The 22,001-nt window shown below is 37.4% G+C and overlaps 1 protein-coding gene across 7 annotated transcripts in view; it reads left to right on the forward strand.

The window, feature by feature from the left end:
* The window catches only part of Flrt2 (fibronectin leucine rich transmembrane protein 2), a 99,323-nt gene that overhangs the window by 59,018 nt on the left and 18,304 nt on the right, over window positions 1–22,001 (forward strand). Inside the window, exon 2 of one of the 7 annotated variants that reach the window (XM_050151382.1) lies at window positions 2,464–2,521. The exons of 5 other annotated variants lie outside the window; for them this stretch is intronic. The gene's annotated coding sequence lies outside the window, so the exon portion shown is untranslated. One more of the 7 variants, XM_050151385.1, reaches the window with a different exon arrangement.

Consider the following 22,001-nt stretch of genomic DNA (forward strand, 5'->3'; position numbering starts at 1 on the left):
TGCTTGCTGTGTTTATGTATTTATTTTCATTGATTTTCCTTTCCAGATCAATAGTCTCCCCTTTAACTGCAGCAAAACCTGAGCTGTTTTCTTATAACCAGCCTCTCACACGGCATTTGCAACTTTACAGTATTATGGACAAACGTGTTATGATTGTCTCTTACCATTGACTGAGGAAGCTCAGTTTAACCTTGTTTCCAAAAGCGATGCTTATGCACATGAATGCTGGCTTGCACACAGACTTTCTGCATTTCAGGAAGTGGGCACAAGTGCGTTTTTGCACTGCAACTGCTTTGTCATCTAGTTTGTACTGGCTGAGGAATGAAAGAAAATTTAATAGCAGAGATCATCTTGGACCCTCTAATTGGCATTGACAGCAAACACCAATGTGCTAATAGTTGCAGCGATTTTCTGCTGATGAGCTCCTTCTGCTGTCCGGATCCTCTTGACTTGTTTTGTTTGTTAGTTGACTGTATAATCTTGTGGTTTATGGCTCTCTACACCTCTTAAAGTGGAAAAACATATTGGGTTTTCAGGTCATTTTAATAGGAACTTGCTTTTCAAGTGCCAACTGTTTCAACAAATTAAATAACTGGACCAGGGAGGAACCCCCTCCCACAACCCCCTGATGCCCAAGTGAAGACATCCCTGTTATTCAAAACTCACCACAAGATCAACAGACAAATGAAAACTGCCTCTTCAGATGTGGTCACAGTTGACAGTTCAAACAAACCATATCAGATCCCTGAAGACTAAATAAAAATTTTAGCCTTGGCACAGGAACTCGTGTTTCAAAGATGATGCAAATATAATTACAATTTTAGCATCTTTTTTAGTGTGAATGTTGCCAGCTTAAATTCTGGCCATAATTTTTAATTACCATTTACATTCAGCAAAATACTCAGAATTGTGGCATGAGAAATTATTGAGGGACTATTCCAGGGTTGTTTGTTTTAGCATCCTTTTTTATTGGTGATGACTGAATTAGACAAAGGTCTTTTAAAACACATCAACAAAATACTTTTTCAATACTGGACATTTTTTTCTCAGGGTTATTATAAATTTAAGACTAGTGTTTATTTTTTGTGGAGTTAGAGTTTCTTTTTAAAATAAGTGTTTTAACATTTTCAGGTAGCATTAATGTTAAATTTTCAGGAGACTTTGAGTAATTGAATGAAGTATTTGAACTGGATTTTTTTTTTCTTGACTCACCAACATGTAGCTTTCATGGTCAAATCTGCTGTTGTATTAGTAATATTATGTAGATGGAAATACAAAGGTTCCAGAAAATAAGTAACCTAGTCCAATTCCTGACCTCAGTTCAGTACTCTTTCAAGGTGACATTCCCAAACATTGACATCTTTGTTTCAAAATGTCATGCTGTGTTGAGCATCTTAGGAGAGGTAGCTTCTCTGTTTTCTCTGCCCACCCAATGCTAATCACACCCCAGGCTGTGACTGTCAAAAGTTCCTCCCCTGGGCCCAGGTTCAGAGAGTGCAGGCTGAGAGGTAAAATTGTTTTAACAGAGATCTATTATGATAGTTATGTTATGTGGCAGAGCCTGGGGAACGTTGTAGACTAATTTATTTTTTTCTTAATTCATGAGTAAAATTGCTTCTCTCTTTAATTCGTGGGTAAGAATAGTACCAGTTTGTATCTTCTCTCCCCTCGCTTTTTGCCTTTTTTAAATTTGAATTTTATCCTCTAAAAACCAAATCACTAGTATCAACTTATTCCTCAAGGTGATAGGTTCAGCACATGGATAAACTCACTTCCCATCTTGTCTTTGTCAATATATTCAGTTAAAAAATAGTATAGGGTGGGGGCTGGAGAGATGGCTCAGAGGTTAAGAGCACTGGCTATTCTTCCAGAGATCCTGAGTTCAATTCCCAGCAACCACATGGTGGCTCACAACCATCTGTACTGACATCTGGCGCCCTCCTCTGGCGTAGGGGCATACATCGAGGCAGAATGTTGTATATATAATAAATAAATAAATCTTTAATAAAAGGAGTATAGGGTTTGGGTACCTGAAGGTCATGGCAGCTACAGGTACTATCAAATGAAGAGGCATGTATGAAGTGCCATTTGATTATTCACACCGAGTGTGCTCTTGGCATCTGTGGCTCTCATAAGCTCGCTGAGTCAGACGTTTAATCACTGTTTGTTCTTAACGCTGAGTGGCCTTGAGTAGGTCACTGAATTGCTTATGTTTCCTTCTTTTTTTATGTAGAGGAAGTAGGTTTTTTTTTTGATATTTCTTTTACCTTTGTCTTTGGGTAAGTTGCAAAGGGCTAACAGCAAGGTAGTTTGAAAGAAATTCCAAGTCGGTTAATATCATGCTTGGGAAAGAAAGCATCAAGTGCTTTGACTTTAACTCTTGGTGTGAAATATTCAATTTTTTTTTAAAGGGAGGTTTCAAAGACTTGCATGCAAGCTACCATTTGGTTTCTGTTTTTTCAGTGTTGACACTTTCTTGGGAGTTGGAATCCTTGAAGACTGGCCCCTCGACCTAACCCAGGTGACACTTTCTCTGTGCCTGTTCAGTCTAGTGAGTGCTGTGGACCATAGAACTCTTATTCCATTCCCACCCTCCATGATTAGCATCCTTGTGGCATGCCAGTCTGCAGAGCCTTCCTGACTCTAGTCTGTTATGATTCTAACAAAACCGTTTCATATCTCTAGGCTTAGCCTGGGTCTTACATTTGGACTGTCCCAGCCTGTTGACTGCTTAGAAATTTGCCTGTGTGTGCCATCCTCAACTCTCATGCCTAGCCTCTATACTACATTTACACTGTCCTAACCAGTAAGTACCTAAGGGCCAGGCCCACACACATACTCCTCCCACTCCAAGCATAGCCCGGCAGCTCCTCTGACACACCAGCCCAAGCATATCCTGCTATTTCTCTCATTTCCATGCATTTGTTACTAATAACCATTTGGAATTATCTCCATTCCTTGAATCCACATTCACCACGGCATATTTGAAAGTCCATTATTCAAATTTCTCATAAGTAAACTGAAATCAACCAACCAATCTTGAACAATAAGAATACAACCATTAGGAAAACTGCTAGAAGGTGGTGACTTGGTGTTAGAAACAGCTGACGGTCACAGAAGTTAACAAGACTCCATGCATTGTAGGTGTGTTGGAAGTGCACAGAGCTGAAGTAAAGTCTTCTCCTGATCAGAAAGTCTGCAGTGTGTAGGAATTTGGATTCTGAAGATAAACAGGCTGAGCATAGAGCTCAGCATTCGCTGTCCCTTGTTTGGCACCTGTCAGAACAGTTTCTTATTATGCACTTGAAATTTAGGGGCAAACTTTGGGAGGTGGAGAGACCCATTCCTTAAAGCCTACAAAATAACTATCAAGTTGCTTTGACCAATTCATACAATGTGCTATCAGAGAATAAGACAAATCATTATACATCTAGGGTTATAGGCAACTACATATTTCTCCTCAATTATCTTTGATTTATTGAGTGACAGGAGAGTATGACTCCTTATTTATAATTCAGACATTGCTTTGACTGTTGAATGTATTGTACTCTCATTGTTTAATAAATATGTTGCCAGGTAAACCTTGTCTCTTACAGACATGTAGGATAGAAGGACCTTATCCTCACACAGACTGTTCTATAAATTTAGGGCACATTCATCTTATTGTTTAAATCATTCATAACAGTCAAGAAATGAATAATTTATTACACTAATTGAAAAATCACAAAGTAAATTACCAAGTGATTTAAGAATTGTCAAATGAACAATTTCTTTACATCATAGTAATAGATTTGGCAGTACTTGAAATTGGTCATTACAATAAATGTGACAAGATGAAATATGTTTTGAAATGAGTAATAAGTTTAATTTAACATAATATACCCAAAGTATCAACATTGTAAGACAACAATATTATTGATATTTTTGATTGTTTTAAAATATTTCTTTAATTTTTAAAAATTATAATTGTATTCTTATAATTCAGTTTGTAACCTTTAAATTTTCCCATATATCCCTCCTTGCTTTTTATCAAATTCATGCCCTCTTTTACCCATTAAATGTTATAATATACATATTTTTCACAAAGAAACGTAAGTAAAACCTGCTCTGTCTGCATAATGATACATTATATGTATTTTTCCAGGGATAAGAGACCATTGCAAAAGAGGGGAAGGGGTTATTTTATGAGCCAGAAGAGCAGGGATTTGCTCTAAGATTGTCTCCTCTAAGAATATCAGAAGTTACACCCGTGAAGTCTCACCAAGATGAGTTCTAATCATGGGCCAAACAAGGACAACAAAGATAGTCATGCTGATGTAGATGAGGGAAAACACAGGTACCCCCCCCCAAAAAAAAACCTACAGGCAACTAAGGAATACTGAGAGTGAGAGAAATAGTCTTTACCAGGAAAGAACACACCAACTGATTATCCAATAGAAACATTTTCTCAGACTATTTGGTGGGGGGGGGCAGTATAAAGATGACTTTCTAATATCTTAATACTCATCACTATATATTGTAAGAATAAGTAAAACAGCAAAGTATAAAATTGAGTACAGAGAAAAACAAACACTCCCCTTTAGTGCCCCACAGTTTGTTTAACACATCCAGGGTTTTTTCCTCCAAGTCTATTAGCGATCTCTGTGCAAATAGTGAAGCAGCCCATAAATGAAGGGATCCACCTCTCTTCCTGTCATATAGTAAATTATAGGACTTTCTGTTAGGATAAATATACTCAGTATGTGGAAATGTCTGCTCCATCAAAAATTGTCTGTGAATTCTGCCTTGGTTCATGTGGGATATTATATGCTGTTCTAGGGAATTTACGTGCAAAAAGTAAGCTACCATGTTAGTCTCATGAATACCGTGGTTTTTGGAGTAAGTATTATAATGTATGCCCAAATTACCTAAATATTTTATCCATAATTTTCAGATCAGTGAATGGATGGGAATACAGAAAATATTTTTTCCCTTACTATCTGCTGTTTCGTTTCTGATCTGGTAATAGGTAATAGTTTCTTCTTTTCTCAGATAGAAGATTGACAGTGGGTTATATTATGTTTCTTTGAGAATGTTGTGGTTAAGTGCATAAGAAAAGCTGTTAAGTGGTATTTTAGAAGGCGTCTACATAGTGTTGCTTATACAATATTTAATCATTTTGTTTTGTTTTTTTTTGTTTCCTTTTGCACAAATGACTTTTGATAATTAATCAGTTTGTTTTTCACCCTCAAATTTTTTAAATTTTGGATTGTATTGCATGTATTCCTAGTTAATAAGCACTCGTGTTGCTTTGGAAAGTCCATAACTAGCCACTTATCGCCTCTTTCATCTTATGTCCAACCTCTTGGCATATTTTTCATAAGGTCCCTTTATTTAACCAAAAGTTGGGTGCCTTTATAAGATGGAAAATGTGGAGCAGAAATTAGGCCATGCTAGTAGAATATTACTTGTGTTGTGTATGCTTTCTAAGGGTCCGTACCATGAAGTATCGTCTAGTATTTTGTATTTCTGAAAGCTAATGAATAACATTTTGTAGCCTGTCAACAATTCTACAACATTATCAACTCTCAACTATTTCTTTTGGTTGTTTAGCAATGTTTAGATGATTCTTAATTTCCTACGTATTTCTCTCTTTTCTTGAAATAATTTTGCATCTGGCTCCAAATACTAAAGATAGTTACCACCTGTTTCTGCCCCAACTTAATGTGTCAGACTTTGTTGACTTCCCTTGGGAGTCTTTACCGATTCAGAGAAATGGATGGGGGATGAGATGTGAGGGAGGTTTGGGCAGAGCAGTAGAAAGGGTGGAGGGGAGAACTGTGGATGGAATATAAAATAAAATTTAAAAATAAGTTAAGTTTAAAATAAAAAAGGAAAAAAATGAAATATTCTTGGCAAAAAATGTTTGTGGGAGAGTTCTATGAGAATAAAAAATAGTATTTTTATTAATACCCAAAAAGTTACAAATGTAAGTCACTAGTCACCTTAGAGTATGATCTCATCAACTTTCTGTTTTTCTAAGAATATTAAGGTATTTATTAATAAATTATATTAAATTATTACTGAACACATACATGGAGTACATAAGGTTTGAAATAGGATTAATTAAACAATCTCAAAGAAATCAACTAGTGAGATTTTCATAGTAAGTAATTAGCTTTTTACCTAACCTAAAATTTATATATATGTATGTATGTATATGTGAGTTTTTTTATTCTTTTTTTTTATTGAGCTTTACATTTTTCTCTGCTCCCCTCCCTACCTCTCTCTTCCCCTTCAACCTTCTCCCAAGATCCCCATGCTCCCAATTTACTCAGGATATCTTGTCTTTTTCTACTTCCCATGTAGATTAGATCTATGTATATCTCTCTTAGGGTCCTCATTGTTGTCTAGTTTTCTTAAATCTGCTCATATTATAGTTTTACCAGGAGCAGATTTTGGCTTCAGAATCAAGTTTTCTGCAAGAAATTCAAATAAGCATTGAGTTGGTAGACACATGCAGCTCACCTACAATGAGAATGAAGACTGGCCTTGTCATAACAGGACCAAAATATGTACCTTTCTCTGATTGAGGACATGATATCGCCTGTGTGGGAGGAGGATTCTGACACCATGCTGTACTCAGAGGTACTTGAGTCTGGTTGGCTGCCCCAAACCTTTGCCCAGTTGTATCTTACTCAACAGCAAGATCAGCTTTCTTGGAAATGCTCTGGGGCTTTCTTGCACCCAAAAATAGACTAAAAGTAACTCATGAAGACTGTAGGCAGACTTTGGGATGTCGTGCCTGGTGCGGTGGTTAATACTGATTTTCAATATGACAATCTGGAGAATGGCCTAGGATACATATCTGGGCGTGCTTGTGAGAGAGTATCTACATTAGATTGACTGATGCCTAGAATATTGGTGGCACCAATCAATGAGCCTAGGTCCTGGACTGAATAAAATGAGATAGTGAACTGAGAGAGATAGGACTCTTATCTCTCTGGGTCCTGACTACAGATGCAATTAGACCAGCTTTGACAAGCTCCTGCTGCCGTGACTTCTCTGCCACAACAGATTGTACTTTGGGGAGTGAACAATTCCTTCCTTAAGTTGTACACACATACACACACACACGCATGCATGTTTTATCACCATAACAGGTCAAGTAACGAGTGTTATTAATGTAGGACAAGTATATGACTGTGAAAGACGTCTGAGGAAAGAAAAGTGAGATGCAGCCAGGCAGCTGAGTCAAGATGGGTCCACAAAGCAGTAACAGAAGAAATTTCACAGACATGGTTCATGTTAATTCCTGGGTTAAAAGCTTATCAAAAGAAGCAGAAACTTGGAAATTATAGAATATGGTGACTAGCAGAACACAAAGGTCTTGCTCAGGTTCTGATTGCTTTCCAAATTTGCTCTTAGTGAAGGGAGACAAGAAGAAAGTTGGGTCATGATCCTGAGAGCTAAGAAACATGGCATGTGTATAATGTAGAATGAATATGCACGTGTGTCTTTGCCTGTAGGTGTGTGTGAACTGGCAGAGATTCCCACAGACATCTTTGACCCGGGTCCCTTATGTTAAACATCCCTGGTGTGGTTTAAGTTGACCAAAACTGTGTAAAATTATCCCCACACACCCTTTTACTACATATCTTAAACTCCTTTAACCTATGTTTATTTGTAGAAAACACATGGGAAATATCTTCCTAAACTCTGCAAGAAGCAGAGCCTTTGGGATTGTCTCTGCTTGCTCATTTGAAGTTGATTCACATGCACAATTATGTTTTAAAACCCTTGAATCTCAGACATCACATTGATTTTTTTCCCTACAATCCTGTTAAGAGCTAAGGTTTTCTTAGCAGTTCTATGAATGTTCCTAGTAATTAGCTCACATAAAATGAGTGTTATAAATTGTTATTATGAACCTGGGTTTGGGAGTCTCATATGCATAGGACCAAGTGCTAATTTTTCAAATATATTCTATCATGTTGAATGACTTTTAATTTTCTTTTGTCTTAAAAGCCTCATAAATGCATGAGTAATCACGACTTCCAGGGATATTTCTGAAGATTGTTAAGAAAATATAATAATAAAAATGCTCAACAAGATGTCCGATGTGGGGAATGTTCTCAGAAGTTGATAAGCACACATTTCAAGGATTGTCTTAATATTTATTTATTTATGTGTACGTATTTGGACATGACTCTAAGAAATTATGGATTTCTTTCAATGGTAAAAAATAAAGAGCCTTTTGAAGTCTATGAAAAGAGCTCAAGAATTAATACTCCGCTTTTATCCAAGTTTTAAATGCTGGCCATGTTCAAAGGGTATCTACCAATAGGATTAATATTAAAATTTTCTTTGAAGTCCTAATACAGAAGAGCCTAGAAGTAAAATCTATAGTTATTCCTATAAGGGAATATATAAAGAATCACATACAGTAGAAAATCTCAGCTATTTTTAGTCAATTATGTTTTCTTGACTTTACCTATGAATTTACATGTTTTCCTGGTTTCATGAAAATTTCAGATCGTCAGTTGATTGGCATGTGATGATTTTGTTCTTTGGTATGCCTTTAGGGTGTCTGTATGAATCCCTGGTGGGGGGGCATCAGTACCTCTGAGGATTCTGTAGTTGGCATTAGACTTATGTTCAGTCATATTAGGAAAGACCTGTGACTACATGTCTCAGGAAATTAACATTTTTTCTTTATAGTCAGGAAGAGTCTTTTAAAATGTTGCTGCCCCTAAGACAAACAGCATCTCCCTGTACAAGGCAGGGAGGCTGCCTCTCACCCAGGGTGCAGGAAGCAGGCACGTCTGAACTGCTGTCTCTGTTTGTTTTCACTGGTTATCACTTCTTGCAGATCTGGAACCAGATGTAGAATTTGTACTTGCAGGTTTGGGTGGAGTCAGAACAATAACTGACTACTCTTATCTTCACACACACATACACAAAAATTAAAATGAATCATATAAATCTCTAACACAGCTGAACACACACATTCTGTGTGTTTGACCTTTCTTTTGTTTCTTTTTTTTTAAATTTTTGAAGTTGAAGCATATTTTTCAACGATTTGTCATCTTTGCTTTTCAGAATTGTCGATGAAGCCAGAATTAGACAGTAGTATAATATAAACTGATTTTGAAGTAGTGTATTTGCGTGTATCAAAGGCATGCATGTACACATTATATATGTGGGTTTGTATGATTATATGTGTCTAGACTTGACTGATACTAGGGGTCTTCTTCAAACAGTCTCCACTTTGGTTTGTGAGATAAGGTCTCCCACTGAACTAGCTAATGGATCAAGACAGACTGGCCTGTGAGAGAACTCTGGGGTCTACCTGTCTCTGTTTCCCAGTACTTGGCATTACGGGCACTGCTGCAGTGCCCAGCTTTTTACATGGGTCCTGGAAATCAGAACTCAGGCACTTTTGCTTGGTACAGCAAGCACAATTTCTACTACCTGATTTCTTCAGCCTGTGAAGTAATTTTTAATGGGAAAATATTAGGGGAAAGAATATTTTCTATTCTTTATTAATATCTATTAATGTTTTGTTCAATGTGCAAGCAGATAAAAGGACTTCAAGTTTAGAAATTTTAGTCCAACCACTCATCATCTTTCCTGAGAATTGATTATGTTTCGGGAACTTTTTCCTGTTTTAGTTCTGTCATGATGATCCCTGGGAGAATTTGGGTGTTTGCTCGAAATTGCACAGATTCAAACATGCTAGTTGTACCTTATTATGTGCTGTGTTGACTTTGAGTTGATTTTAAGCACACTTTAAATGGTAATGGGAATGTTGAGTAGGGATACAGCATATGGCTTTAAAAATCTGTTGTTCAGAATGCAAGCAAACATTTTAAAATGATAGTGTTTCCTGAGAGCGAAAATCAAGGTGAAGTCGGGATGTTTTAATGGCAGAAGTGATTTTCTCCTTCCTTATTTTTAGATATGGCTCATTCTGCTGTTATGAAAATAGAATTAGGAAAACCAGATCTAGCTGTCCAAGCTGACGTCAAATCAGATATGACATAAAATGCCACTACAATAACATGACTACCTCAGGGCTTTTGAAATCAAAAGTCATCAAATAAAATTTAATATGCAAATGTAAATTAAAATGTAAGAAGGAAAAATTATTATAAGGATATTATACATCTTATTCAATACATTTTTCTACCAATCTAGAGAAATTTGTGGTTGTGTTAAAATAAGATTGTAAGAATGGAATTTGTCAGAACAAGGGACATCTTGGTCATAGCCTCTATCTTGCTTGACAAATGACAAGTATACATCACAAGCCCTGTAGGACAAGCCAAGTCACTAAAGCAGATACCCAAGGACTATGTACCTTCATCTGATGGCCTGACTATTTTTCATGACATTAGACCATGTTAATAGTATGAGAGAAAGCTCAGGAACAGTATAACTAGCCATAATACATTATGGATTGTAATACATTATGAGTTCCTTCAGCTTCCTTGGAGCAGCTAAATTCTACCTGTCTTGATGCCAAGTTCTATGAAGACAAAGTTTGGTTTTGAAATGTGCTATAAATTTTGGAATTCTAGAACAATTTGCCTCTTTCTTAAGTCTCAAGTCTCCTTACCTTTGCATGGCTGGGTCTCACACACCAGAACTGAATTTCTCCGAAATACAGCCATTTCGAGTTGTTTGATTGAATTATGAAGAGAGATATTATGCATAAATGTCACTAGAAGTTTAATTTCTTTATTTGTTTTCTAAATTCTGTTGGTGGTGATCTCAGTAAGATAGCAAAAGTCTCTAAGTTAATTTTAAAAACAATTCTCTTTTCTCATTTGAAAGGTTAATTCAAGAAATATCAGCATGCAGCTGTCTTTATGATATTTAATAAGTTAGAAAAAAACAGAGAATCTCAGTCTGCTCATAGAGCTGTCATGCATCTCTTTACAATGATTTCCACTTTTGCAAATAAATATAAAAATACTGAGTTTTACTTAGTGATATTTGGCTTAAAATTATACAATAGAAGATGTTATAGCTGAATGGAACTGGAGAGAAGGTAGATACTGTTAATATTGTTTTTATACTAGCAAAATTTCTATACTTATAGTTACAATACATATGTGTATTTTTGGAAACTAAGCTGAGTTGTTTGTCCCATTGTCCACCTGTCTCTGATGGCTTGTGTACATTTAGCATTATTTTAATTAAGGTGCTACACTCAAAAGTGTTAAGATGGTCACTGCATAGAGACATAACCTGTGTATAATGATGAAAATAATGGGTATTTTTTATTGAACACTTACTCCATTTAAGCCATTTACTAAAAAAAAAAAAAAAACTTTGTTCATTTAATCTCCAAGACTATGCTGCAAGGAAATTTTGCATTACAGAAGTTAAATGACTTGTTAAATATTTGCTCGCAGCTCATTAATGGCAGAGCAGTGTTTGGATCTACGATCTGACTGCCTATGTCCAATCATCCTGGTATTAAGCAGGCTTCTTAGCTGAGTAAACAGATTATTCTGGAATCTTAAACTCTTTCAGATTTTCAAGTTATGTCTTGCGCACAGTTCATAAGGAATCCCAGAAACTCAAAAGATGTGCAAGGAATTGTCTTTTCTATCATCTTCATAAATGTTTCATGATCAGTGAATTCACCATAATCTCTGGCTTCTGCAGGTGACATTCAGATGCTCTGAGACATTCTCTAGGTTCTTGGACTTCTTCTCAGTTGGACTTGATGGCATACTGAGCCATCCATCCATCAATGAACTCTGGATCTCAGATTGCATGAGACCTTACTTATTATGAAAACTCCTTCCTGATGCAGTTTCAAAATACTCAACTCCAAACAACCAAGATGTTTAGTTAATGACAGAATCAAGATAAAGTTTTAAAGCCTAGAATCCAGGGTCTCCTCTTTCTATTATACATGCTATATAATTGACTTAACCATGTACTATCTATTCGGTGCAGCTATACCTTGGGACAGAATAAGAGGAATGCAGTTATTCTGTATATTAAGGTGGCACTTGGAATTCAGGTGATCTTTTTGAATAAAGAGGCTAAACGTTTTGCCCAGATTCAGAAACAGTCTTTTTTGTTGCTATCCATGAGTATGTTCCTTAGATAAGTTTCAAGTAAAGTTTTATTAGGGCTGGGGACATGGCTTTGAGACTAAAAGTACTTTCTTACCACCCATGAGGAATGGAGCTGAAAAGCCCCAGCATTTTGTTCAAAAGATGGACATGACCATGTGCATAACCCTAGTACTGAAGGAAGCAGAGACAAAATGATCTCTGGAGGCTTCTTGAACACCAGCCTCTAAGGTTGCAGATACAATGAGACTTGTCTCAAAAGAATGTAAAGATTTATATAATGCCCAATGTTCTCTGAGCTCTATACAAATGCACTTACACACACCCCCACACACATACACAGTTCTTCGTGAGGATAGTGGAGTGGGTGGTGACCAAAAGTAAAACATATTGATATTCTTAGTTCTCAAAATAATTCCAGGAGTTGGGTATTGTTATTACCTTATTTTGAGAGAGAGGAAAAAAATGGCATTGTGAACTTCAGTTTCTTCTCAGTAGCACACACCTATTAAAAATGTTTAGGAATAGAACACTACTTCCTTTATCTTTGAACACATGTTTGCTTGCTCTTGTAACATTATTAGACTTGCTGAATAGATATTAAGTTGATCTCATAGTTCTCTCTGTGTGTTTGTGTATGTGTGTGTGTGTGTGTCTTCCTTTCCTTTGGTGGTTATGAATTCAGTGGTAGGGAAGTAGACAGATGCAAGAAATTTGAAACATAGAAGCTTATAGGTAGGTGAGGACAGGGAAAGGAGAGATGATGATGAGTATGAGTCTACGAGACTTTGCATACTTCCATAATTCAGTTGATCTGAGCTACAATATGTGGAACTAGAAAATAAGAAGTAAAGGCATTACAATTTACATGAAAGCAAAGGCAAGATCAAGTGGGAAGTTGGTAATTTTCAAGTGCTGGAAACTTGGAACAGCGAAAACCTGACCATCTTTATCCTTGAGATTGACTTAGCCTGAGGCCCCATCTTTGGCTTATTCTTTATGTTGCAGTGTCTCGTCTGGTATAAATTCTTAGTGGATGTGTTTTAGATGACAAATTCAGCCTTTTGTCAAGATAGAATGTTTCATATTCTTCACATTTTCTATTCTGAAGGTGTTGTTGGGTTTTGAATACAAAGGCACAAATAGCAGCAGGATCCTCGTAGAGACAGGGAGGGGAGAAAGGCTGATGCACGAGAGACACAGTTAAGTTCATAAGGATAGGAACTAAGCACAATACGATTGGTTTTATATAGGATATATGATAGTACTGAAGGAGTTACAGAGTGCACAATGTGAAAGTAGCATTCAGGGGAAGCACTTTGTGAACAAAACCTGTAGCAGAATCTGTCATCTGATGGGCAGTGAAAAGCTTTCCATACCATCAGGACCAAATGAACGTGCGGTAGCTCAACTCAGGAGAAAGATATTTCACTGTTATCAGAGTCCCTTTTATGTCACATTCAATTTTCAATGAGGCCAGAACTTCATAAAAGGGTTCTGAAATATAGTCAGACTTGGATGCATAAAATTATGCCCGTTATCACTCATCGGCTGTGAAGCCCGGCGTTCTCTCATTAATAGGATACATCATGGTTCAGTGTGGTTAATGGCAAGGTACCATAGATGAATGGACCAGAGAATAAACCTTGAAGATCCTACCAACCCAAAAGAAAAAACGGAATACTATGGCTTGACTCCAATCTCTGGTGCTTGTTGCCTAGAACAGACTAAGCAAATCCTTGGCAAGGTTCTGTTTTGTCAATTTATAAAGGAAAATCTGTGATGATACTACTTTCAAGATACTGTGATATATCCAATGAAATATATCAGAATATTATTTAATGGATGAGTTGAATACAAGTGTCAGATCTTTACTAATCATCATCATTATTGTTAAACTTTCAAGGTTGGTATGACCATGGAGAGTACTGTCATGTACCAGACAAGAATACTCATGAATGAGAAAGTTTTCCTTTAATACCACAGAAGACACTTAACACTAAGCAGGTGATACTTGGAGACTGGGGGATGGGTTCCTGTCTCAAGCAACAATACTTCTTAGTCATTATAGATCAATCCTTTTGAACCATATATAAATATGAACAAAATGTATTATTAAATATTCATTGAAAGTATATAGTCATGTTCTATCTTCAGATATATTGTGGTTATACATAAACATGGTAAATGAAGATAAGTATGCATGAATTTTTCTCAAATATGTATATTTGATGATTTTCTGTGTTTTTGCCTGACCAAGGTGTTTCCTCAAATATTGGTCCAGGTTCTCAGAGTCACAGTGCTGCTGATATAACCTTGGGACAATCCTTTTGCTGTAATTAGATTTCTCTTTATGGAAGGGGGTCTGCTGTATCACTGGCTCCTCCTCCTGCCCTAATTTTTCCTTTTGTCATTTGAAATGGAAGATGGCACTTCTGATTTCACAGAAGCACCCTGTAGCTTAAAGAACAAATCGGAGAAATCAGGACTGATTGCCTTCTCTGTTCCTTTTGTCTGCATCGGAGTTCATCCAAGACTTTGATATCTTCAAAGTGTGAGTCATTGAATGATGTCCTACACTTGGGGCAGAGAAGTATAATTTGACCAACATTCTGATTGTTTTCGATGACTGAACTGGAAAGAGAGCAATTATACTTTAGCAAGTACACTCTCACATTAGTGGCTTTTGTCATGTCAACGGTATGGCAAATTACTGGGAAAAAAGTTGCTTACAATGTCCCAGATAAATGATGATTCTTTTCAGGCATGGGATCCTGTGTGGGGATCTTTTATTGCTGTGGAGAATGAGACTAATAATCACTTGGAAGATACACGGCAGAGCAATCTGCCCTAACTCTGGGTCAATGGTGCTCTTGGGTTGTGTTTTGGGGGAGGGGATATCTGAAGATAGTTTTCTTACAGCTCACTGGAATATAGAAAGAGGAAAACACAAATTATCTTTCATGCAACTTTCTCTCCAGTTTTTCTGGTCTCCCAAATCAAACAGCCTCTCTTTCTTGTGAGTGGGGTGCAACGTTGTTGATGCCTCTCATTTTGGTGTTCTGCCACCAGTCATCCATTAGTTCATCCCTGGTTTTCTCTCTGGTAAATAATGCAAGGGACATTGAAGCGTTTTGTTTTCTGAGTTCCCAGAAAAGCTGGTTAGTGTACACTGTCCACTTACAAGCTCTCATGAATTAATATAGATATTCTTCTGGAATCAATGGAAGAGAAGAGGAGAGGGAGGTCCCTTTGTGATGTAAGGAAAAGGCAAGTTGAAGTCCTGGCCATTGTTTTGTACAGAGGGCAGGGTAGACTGTGTGTGTGTGTGTGTGTGTGTGTGTGTGTGTGTGTGTGTGTGTGTGCTGTCTAGAACACTAGGATTTGCCAGATAACTGATAATCACACCAGAAGGCTGCTAAATTATTGTTCACTGTCAATAGAAGTTTTCTTATGGGGATGTGAAAAGAACAGATAAGATACTTATGAATTTTGTAGAAATAGTACAGATTTCTAAGTAACAAAATACCTTTTCTTGTGTTGTAATTTGGGGATATTTTGATTGCATTAAGCTATATTTCTTTCAGTGTTCATTTCTATTGTCTTTTATAGTATTTTGATGAGCTAAATAATCTCAAGAAGCCATTTTACTTGTGTAACGGGTTTAAAACATGTTGTTGTGGAATGTTGTGTAGGTTGTTATATGTAGGCGCTGGAAGACTGTCACCCATTTTAAAGATGGCAAGCAGATGGCTTCACTTCTGTGAGGGTGCCCTGAGTAGCGGCAATGAAAGCCGGGTGACACATCTACATTCCTATAATAGTCAGACCTCAAAAAAACTCAAAGTTCCGACTTTTCTCCAGAGCTTGAATTACTTTTATTTTTTTTTCCTGTGTTTTCTAAATGTTTGAATCTCCTCTGTTGTGCTAATTCTGTTTACCAAGTGAGACTACATTTTCCAAGGACACTAAATATATTTCAGAAATATTACATTTGACGTCTTTTGACTTCTAACTATACCTAGCCCACATCTTGGACGTTATCATTCTTGGTAGGTCACACTTTAAGGACAGATGATTACTATCTATCCCATATCTTTGACATTACAATTTTTGGTAGGTCATACAAAGGATGAATTATTATTGTGGGTTTCATTTATTTTGCCAATTGATACGAATGGAGAAATTGAGAGATAACTTGAAAATTCCCACATGAAAGTTATAAAAGGAAGCTTCTGGATTTTTTCAACAATATTATTATTTTAATTAGACTAATTATAGAGTCAATAAATAGGTACAGATAAATGAAATTTCTCTAAATAGCTGCAATTTGGAGCTATTTTCAAAAAGGACTTACAACAGAGTGAGTGTGAGGACTGGCTTTCCCTTCCTGTGTGTGTGTGTGCTAAGATCTGAGATGCAGACATTAGGAAACAAAAGAGGAAACTGGGGTGTATTTTCCAGAGGTGCTTGGTCCTCAGTCCTGTTACCAAGACAGGACTCTTCTGTGCAGAGTACAGGGTTCTCCCAGGTTTCACAGTAAGTGCCCCTAGCTAATCATAGCCCTTTTGGGGAATGACTGCAGTGAATCTGGTAAATAATGAAGATGGGCCCGGAAGTCAGCAGTGCCCTCTTCTCCCTTAATGTCATCTCACATCTTTCTATTTGACTCAATTAAAACTCCTATCCTTCCAACACTTGCTTTGGTCTAAAGGCACCAGGAGTTTAGGTTGTGCTCAGATTTACTTTTCTTACAGTAACTCACAGATGGACATTTTGAGGTTAATTTTTTTTTTTTTTGGTAATTCTCTCTCTCTCTCTCTCTCTCTCTCTCTCTCTCTCTCTCTCTCTCTCTCTCTCTTATATGCTCGGGGTTTTTCGTCAGTAAGCTGATGTTTAAGGCTCATTGTAGCCTCATGTACATTTGGACGTTGCCACTGTAATTAAGTTACCCAATATTAGACAAAATTGGTAGCTACTTTATTAAAATGAAACAAACATTAAATGCCAGCATATAGGTAAACTGTACGTAGTTTGACATGAACTCACCAGGTGGTGGAGCCCAGGTTTCAGTCTTTTCACAGAGTTACTGGCTGAGGCAGCTTTGCTTTCTCCACTCAGGGGGTCATCTCTCCTTTCTCATTTTCTCTCTTCTGCTGAAATGAGATCTTAAGATTCTGTCCGCCTTGTCTCCCTTCAACCTCAATTCATCAGTACTTTTAACTGTGTATCATCAGTGGTTTTTAAAATATTGCTGTTTTTTTATTATTATGTTTCTTCCTATTATTTAGTTTTTAAGTTTCATGCAAATGCTATTGTATGTTCATCACATTTCTCCCCGTTCCCCCAACCCTCCCTTTTGCCACCCCCCCCCTTCATCCTTCAACTCAACAACAGAACACTGGGACAAGAAAATGTGGGAAGTTTTCTTTTGGTATTGTTTTTTTGTTTTGTTTATTTATTTATTTTTTAGCTAATAGCTACATTATAACTCACGAGTACCTCTTTTGTGTATCCGTATATTATTTCATTACAAAAATTTCCTTCAATTATATAATTACAGTGAACAATAAAAGAAGTATTGATGATGTTACATAGTCTTAGACTCTTGTGCTCAGTTGTTGAGAGTAACCATAGATGGCCTGGATACTTGCAATCCTAGCACAAAGGAGGCTGAAGCAGGATAATGAATTTCGCTAATTCAAAACCAACATATAAAGAGTACAGTGCGGTATTGGCAGGGAAATTTCCAAAACGTGGGTCTTAGCAGGGAGCTCTCAGTTATATAACCTTAGAAAAGTGACTTCAGTATTTCACTAGTCTGTCTCTACATCACAGAAATGATAACATAGTAATGCTATTTCACAGCCTGGTCAGGAAGCTGAAATCAGTTGACAGATCTCACAGTCATGTGTTAGACTACCCTTCACTTGATGCTGGGTTCTCTGTAATGTTAATTACTTCCATGATTAGTTGTCTACGACCTTGTCACTCATATTTTTTCATTACTGTTATCCAGAAAGGTGACTCACATTCTTTTTTTTTTTCTGTTTACTTCATGTGGTTGGAGGGATGCAAACACTACAACCTGGCTAGGTGATTTTTCTTCTTTTAACGAGAACCAATTTTTATCCTCTGGTGCTTACTGGGCTCAATAAACATGTAAGGGTCTGTTTCCAGTATTGTGCTTTCTATAGCTCAAGCATCAGGGGGCCAAGTGAGCACGGGAATGATGTGACTTGGGGGCTGATCAAATGTCAGCTTGGAAGTCCCACTCCCCTGTTTCTGGCATATTTCCCTCCTGAGATAGGCATTTAGTTTTGGAAGCTACTGGTGCAGAGAGTGAGTAAAATATCCAAGTACATCAGTGATTTCCATAGTCTGAGAATGCAATTAGAGTTAGGTGATATCACTTATCTTAATGAACACTTAGCAGCAGTTTTCATTTTTGCTAATGGATCATCATTGAAGATATGAAGTCATAACTCATTGTGCTGGACAGGAGGAGCTGAGGTGGATTCTTAGAACTGCTTAAGACCACAGCACCTTGGAAATGACAGTTTTCAGCTCCTAGAATAGGAAGTACTCTGGGGGATGCCTGGCAGCCAAAATTAGTTTCAAAATGGGCACCTTATAGAAGAAGCTGTCCTCTAGTTGACCATATGTATCAGACCTACTGTGGGAGTTAGATCAAGTGGGTTGTTTCTGTTTACGGCAGGGCAAGGGGTTGAAGAATGGGATGGCCTTTTACACGTTAGAACTCTGCCATTGAGCTAAATCCATGCCTCAAGCTGGCTGTGTCTTCAGCATCCCCTCTGGTGGGGAGTTGTAGGATCTGAGATGTCACATTTATGTATATGTGGCTGTATTGTGAAGGTAAGTGTGTCTCTCTGCATTAGTTACCCTGCCCTGATAGAGCACCACCCATTATGTACCTAGAGCAATGAGCGCTTATTTTCTCTCATTCTGGTGGCTAAAATTTCAGAGTAAAACTACGGACAAAGTTGGATTCTTATGAGGCATCGTTTCTTTCTTTGATTTTATGAGACCACATTTTTTTCCTGTGTTCCTTGACATGGTCTATCCTCAGTATGACTATATATCCTAGTCTCCTGGTTTTTTTTTAATAAGACACAGAGATGTTAAACTCCATTTCTAAATGTAGCTTCTTTCTAAAATATAGGAGATTAAGACTTCAACAAATCAATTTGCATGCATGAGTGGATAATGGATTTTTATTTAATTTTAGCATGCATTAGGAGTTAGAAACTCTAACAGTTAACTAATATGCCACTTTCTAAAGTTTTTTTCTTTGCTCACCCTGCCAATATGATTCAGAAATAAATTCCTCCATGATGTTTCTATTTATTCAGTAACTGAGTACAATTTCTCTTCATTTAAAAAGGTAAAGAGCCATCACATCTTGTAAGGAGAAGCTGCTGCCATCAGAAAGCCTTTCTGAGACATTTGCAAATCTCTCATGAATGATGCCTAGAGAAGTATGCCATAGGTGTAATTCTTAAAAAGTTATGAATCTTTGTAGCAACTTTGTTTTAATGTATGAGTGTGGTTTATGTACTGTGGCTGACCTGTATCTTAGAATGTCCTGGAAGAGCAAACAATTTATACTTTAGCATTCTCAAACTCCAGCAAATTCTGCTTGGAAAGCTGGGAAATGCTAGTAGGATTGGACTTTTATTCTTCCACATGGCTTTGCATGCACTCCAAGGCCAGCTGAGAAGGCTCCTCCTTCCTCCTATAACGTATATGAACAAGCCTAGGGACATAACCTGAGCTACCCAGGCCCAGAAAGGATTAGCATAGGATGTTATGAAATCTGTGTACCTAGGATGTTATCTTGGTAGGGCATAGACTTTATCCAGGTATGTCAATGTGACTTTATGTATCCCAGGCTCTGAAAATCAGGGCACCATTTGCCTTAGGGGTGGTGATCTGCGAAGTTGGAACTTCTGGAACTGTTACTAGTTTTAAAATTACTTCTATACTTTGATTTTTTTTGAAAAAAATGGTCAAGAGGGTATAGAGGGAAAAAGAAAACTGAACAATCAACATGAATAAGTAAGAAACACCAGCTTCAAGCAAAGGCCTAGACCTAGGAACTTGACTCAGCAAGTAAAAGCACTGGCTTCACAAATACAGAGTTTGGATCATTAAGATCTACATAAATAACTGTGCATAGTGCCATATGCCTATAAGCTCAGTGACAGCAAGATGGGAGGTAGAGACAGAATAATGTTGCATATTCACTGGCCAGCCATCCTAGCCTACTTGGCAAGATTCCAGCTTAGTGAGACATTCTGTCTCAAACAAAAATGTGGAAGGCACCTGAGATGATACCCAAGGTTGTCTTCTAACTTGCACATGTATGTGCCATTCACACACAACTCTACCCACACCCGTGTTTATAGCCACACATGTAAACACACACCCTCAAATTTATGAAACACCCCACTTGATTCTTGATCGAAACTGCCTGCCGTTAATGCGCACTTGTAGAGAAAGTAGCATTCTAGTCCAAATTAATTGCTTTATTTTAACACATTTTTGAATGTTGAGGACCTGGAGTAGAGGAGTATTGAAGGGAGCATTGTAGTCTAACTTGATTGGATAGTAATGAGTCAGTGTGAATGCCAGAGAGTTGACATGAACAGTGCTTAAGAAAGTGAAGAAAGTCCATTGGGAAATGACAGTACTAGGTCATCTGCTCATAAGTCCTTCTCCTGATATGTGTCTCTTTCTCCTTGACTTGTGCTCTGTCATCATTTTTGAGTAAAGATTTGCTTGTGGATGTCATTCTCATCAAGTTCCCAGTCGAGTTCCATTCTGTAAAATGCCATTTGTGGTGGCCACATCTCAACTCATTTTTTCCAAAGCTCTCTATCAAACAGCTCCCGGAGGTGGAAGAAAGGAAGTGAAATTGAATGTATCAGCAGAAGCAGTTCTATCACATGAGGGGCTTAGTGCTGGGGCTTGAGTTGCTTTTGCTGTTTAAAGCTAAGCAGGTCCAGCAGGCTGAAAATTTGATTTCTGATGTTTAGGCGATTGGAAAAGATTGATATTTCCTGTGCTTTACATGAGCAACAAGAGGTGCAGAATGGTGGAGTCATGTTCCCAAGTTAACTTACTAAACTATTGTGGACTTATTCCAATACCCCTCAGAACCAGGTCCTGTGTTTCAGACAAGCTAAAGAAGGCCTGGATAGTCCAGTCTCGTGTATGCGTTTAATGATATCCTCATAACTGTCTCTGTTTCAAATCTACTTTATTACGTCCCACTGCTCTCTGACATTTTGCTTTACTTATATTTAGCAGTGTAGACTGCTGGTGTTCTGCCCAAGAATTAACTGATTAAAACAAAGATTGAAAAATGAATCCTAACTATCTTTTCTAGAATTAAGTGTTTTCGTGTGTGCATGCGTGTGTGTTTGTGTGTGTGTGTGTGTGTGTGTGTGTGTGTAATTTGGGTACCTTTCACCGATTTTACCTCTGTGATGGTAATTTTGTTCACATAGGCCTGAGGACATGTACTGAATCAAAATGCAGCCTGATTTTTAGACAGAAAAATAAGGATATACCTTCTTTATTTTGTGGGAGGGTATATGGTCTCTTCTCTTTTAATTCTGTGGGAAGATATATAGGGTTTCTTGTCTCTTACTTCCCTCCTCTCCTCTCTCCTCCTTCCCCCCTTCCCTAGAATTAAATAGCTTAAGTCAATTGACAGTATATATGAGTGCAGAGTGAACAATCTTTTTACATTTGGGATAAAGTACAGGAGCAGTCTTCTGACTGTGTATAACCTGGACTATGACCTGCTTGTATGTCTACATAACTATGTGATTTCTTAAACAATCACTAGTATCTGTCTGTTCCACTTTCTTCCTCATCCCCATACATGGAGGCTTC

The sequence above is a fragment of the Alexandromys fortis genome, unplaced genomic scaffold (genome assembly GCF_014885135.2).
Source record: "Alexandromys fortis isolate MF-2015 unplaced genomic scaffold, M_Fortis_MF-2015_v1.1 scaffold_63, whole genome shotgun sequence".
Classification (NCBI taxonomy): Eukaryota; Metazoa; Chordata; class Mammalia; order Rodentia; family Cricetidae; genus Alexandromys; species Alexandromys fortis.